General features: G+C 52.2%; 1 pseudogene; it reads left to right on the top strand.

Moving 5' to 3' along the window:
- Positions 1-367: 367 nt before the first annotated feature.
- LOC125940243 (uncharacterized) lies at positions 368-1,608 on the top strand (annotated as a pseudogene).
- Positions 1,609-4,050: the final 2,442 nt, after the last annotated feature.

The raw sequence follows: 4,050 nt of genomic DNA, 5'->3' as shown, positions 1-4,050 counted from the left end.
TCTTGTGTTTCGTCCTTAACGGCCTTTCAGTTTCGTTCAAATACCCGTGGCGTACTTTTTCGCGAGAAACTGCACTGGCCGTGAGCTGCACATGCTCATGAGACACGTTCTGAAGGAAGTTCAAGAAATTGGATTTTTCGTCGTGCGCATTGTCACAGACAACCACAAGATCAATGTCTTGGCTATGCAACTTCTGTGCAACGGAAGCCTCAAGCATTGCATTGACCACCCTGGCAAACCGAATCGAAAGCTCTTTCTTGCATTCGATCAGTGCCACCTGATCAAAAACGTGCGATCACAGTTTTTGTCCCGTGACATCTGGAAAGGCGGCGAAATATCAGTGAACCACTTGAAGAGCCTCTACAGAATGCAGCAAGGCAGCCTTGTAAAGCCAGTACGATTTTAGACGAGAAAGCACGTATTCCCTACGAATATGTAAAAAATGAACGTGCAGAGAGCAGTGCAAGTTTTTTCTCCTCCCGTGACATCTGCTATGAAGCTCTTGCAAGAGCAGGCGGGCCACACGTGCAACGCAAGCTTCGCGGGTGTCGGACCGACGGTGCAATTTATGGACACCGTGCACCGCTGGTTCGTGCTCATGGACGTGAGTAATTGTACCCAGCACATACATCAGAAGAATGCTGACTGCAAGCAGTTTGAATCTGCAGGCGATGAACGACTAATCTGGCTGGAGACAAGCTTCCTCGACTACCTGGCCGATCTCAAAAGTCAGTGCCTGGCAAAGAACTTTCTAACCAAAGAGACTTATGAAGGTCTTGTGATCACAACTCGTTCTAACGTTGAGTGCATTAGATATCTTCTTGAAGAGATGTCTTTTCACTTCGTTTTGACGAGGAAAATGTTATCGGACCCAATCGAGTCGTTCTTTGGCTGGCCCAGGAAATCAGCAGGATCAAATGACCAAACGGACGTCCGCGCCGTGCTCACAGGCATTGAGAAAACCCTCAAGACCGGTATCGCATCGGCGTCGAGTACAAGCAACATAATGGCAGCAGAAGAGAGTGATTGCTTGTCAACGCTGCCGCAACAGAAAAACACAAGGGAGCAAACCAGCAAGGAATTCCCTGCAGATGCACTTAGAGAGCTCATAGAGCGACTAATCCGAGATAAGCCTCTACTTCCCACTCCAGATGTGGCCGCATTGGCTATGGTTGGTGGCTACCTCGCAAGAGCCGTACGAGAAAACTTCGAATGTGTGGAGTGCTTCGCGCTCTTAACAAAGCCAAACGCCTCGACACCATCGGACTCGCTCATTAAACACCAAGACCGCGGTGGACTTCTTTACCCGTCCGCACAACTTCTAGATGTTCTCTACGCACTACAGAGTTCGTCGAAGTTCTTCTAGCAAGAAGAAGGCGTATGCATCATCCTCTAAAGGAGGCTGTGAACAATGCTACCGAAATCCTCCGCGAGCACAAAGCTTTGATGTGTTCGAAGCCAGGGCACCAAGAGAATTTGCTCAAATTGTTGCTTACGAAGTTCTTTCGCCCAATATTCACCAATTTCGCTCTGAAAGCGACAGACAAACAAGACGTCGCCAAAGTGTTCGCAATAAAGCCGCTGTCACGAAAGACCCTGAAACTGTGAGCTTGATCTCACAGCTGGGGGCCTAAGTGAAATGTCCAGTATGCACAATATGTCTCGTGTTGCTTGCTTTCAATGTACTGTGGGGATGGAAAGAAACGCGAACAGTGCGGCACCTACATTCTCTGATATTTCGCATTTCTTTTCGAGTGGTTGCAGCCTGCATGATAACTAGAAGCCACTAGAATAAAACTATTCTACCATCTTTTTAACACGAAAGTGTTTTATGCCGGGGTCCACCAAGACTTCACTGACGTATTTCCGTCACGGAAATACGTCATAAAACATAATACAAAGAAAGAAACCAGAAGAAAAAGTTCCACAAACATGCAAAATTTGGAAATCGAACCCACGACCTCTCGGTCCGCGACGATAGATCGCCGAGCGTTTAACCCATTGCGCCACAAACGCATTTGCAGAGAGCTACACAGACGCGCCTTATATATCTAACACTCCTCCGTGTACCCGCGCTCTTGCTCGGGGCGGTGCCGCCGCCTACGAGCAGAAAAGAGAAGTACTGCATTATGACACTAAGCCCGGCGCACATTCAGCGTTTCACCGGCGTTTCCTGCCGTTGCGTCTCTCGGCGTCGTTGCATTAACGGCGCCGGAGAGGTCACCCAGCCACATGAGACGCACGCAAACAGCGCCAGTCCAGCGTCGCACAATGTGACCAGACAGATTTAACCAGAAGCAGTGTGCAATGTCATTCAAGTGAACTATGAGTAGGGTTCCCGATTAAGGTTTTAAGCCCTGTTTATAGTTCTGCGGCACACACCACAAAAACATTCACGGCAGCGCGCTCGAAGGTACGAGCGGCTGCTTTCCTCAGACGGCGCCACCTCGCCGACGAGACACTGGCGCCACATGGTGGCACGCAAGCGAAATGGTTGCTGCGGAAGTCGCTTGAAAAAGTTGCCAGCAGCGCGGCCGCGGCCACGCGCTGATTGGTCGGCGCCACGTCGGCGTTCATCGAGCCGCTTCCGGCGGCGGCGCCGGCGCCGAGATTTCTGGTGTGCCTTGAGTACGACGTTTCGGCTTGGCGCCTCCCTTAGCGTCGACGCTGAGCGGCGCCGGGTGACGAAACGCCAGGAAACGCCGGGAAAACGCCGAATGTGGTCGGGCCTTAACGCGCACCGACAGTGAACGCTTCGGTGGTCTCAGCACTACGACGCCTCGATGCCAGCATTCGAAGGGACGCTCGCATCAAGAAGCACTACCAACGCCACCTAGGTGGCGTTCACCGTACTCAGCACAGCGGAGCGTGGCCTCCGCAATTAGCTCTGAAAATGTTTCTGAAGTTGATCGCGGAGGCTGCAATTACGACGCGCTGTACGCGCTGATTTGACTCGGTGACGATTCAGTTACGTGCTTTGTCTTGCGCGTTGTATTAGTGTGTCAGTTACGTGCTTCGTCTTTCGCGTTGTGCTAGCGTGTGCAGCGTAGTGCAGCTTCCATATGCACGACGGTTGCTCATGGTCATCGACGTTGGTAGTCGTGATGGAGGAGACGTGCCACCAGGCGTCAGCGTGGGTGCATCAACGCCTAAGGGCGCTTTAGCCACAAAACACCAATAGACATTATATATCAATGTGCAATAAACATTACACTACTTCTGTGAAGACACGTTTCACTTTCGTGTTCTATACCGATTCCTATATAGGAGGGATCAACCACATTTTATTTCCACCAGGGTCACAGCAGGATGAAAACATCGCGCCGCACTGTTTGCGTTTCTTCCCATCACCCCTGTACATCATGAACAAACACGAGTGCAACCTGCGCATTTATTTCACAGCTCCATCTCTAATACGAGCGCAAGTTTCTCTCCACAAGCACGCGCGCAACAAAGTAGTCGCGTCGTCTGCTCTGGGTACGGGCCGGCAGCGCGGCGTGGTGGCGAGCGCATGAACTAGAAGGTACGGGCGGAGCGCCTTGCTCTGCTCGCCACTCGGCGGGCATTAAAAAATATGGGAGGCTATGCTTGAACACATCTCGCTCGGTGATCTCGGGAACTCGTTGTGAAAACGTTGGAGTGAAGAGGCGCAGCTGTAGCAGAGAGCGAATGGCCTTCATGCCGTCCATCGAACGCGAACTAAACGCCGAAAGCACAGCGCATACGAAGCTACCAGCCTTGATGCACTTTGTTCGCGTAGCAGATTGCTTTGAAGACAAGGCCCGCGTGGAAGCGCACTTTTTCCACGTCGCAAACCGCTTTCAAGGTACGGCGCACGCGCAGCCACCGCCGGAGTAAAACGCCCCCTCGCTCTACTTCTCGGCTCCCCCCTCCATGCCTCGCGCGCAACACAAGCGCGCTTCCGCACCGCCATGCGCCCTAGCGCGCTGAAGATTGCGCCGCAGTCATCGGCTGACCCTCGCAAGCTTTCACTCGCACTTACAGCGTAGAGCGCGCGGCGAAGAGGTCACCGTGTTTGGACTTAATACA

This window comes from Dermacentor silvarum, chromosome 9, assembly GCF_013339745.2.
Source record: "Dermacentor silvarum isolate Dsil-2018 chromosome 9, BIME_Dsil_1.4, whole genome shotgun sequence".
NCBI classification, from domain to species: Eukaryota; Metazoa; Arthropoda; class Arachnida; order Ixodida; family Ixodidae; genus Dermacentor; species Dermacentor silvarum.
This window is presented reverse-complemented; position numbering and strand designations above follow the sequence as displayed.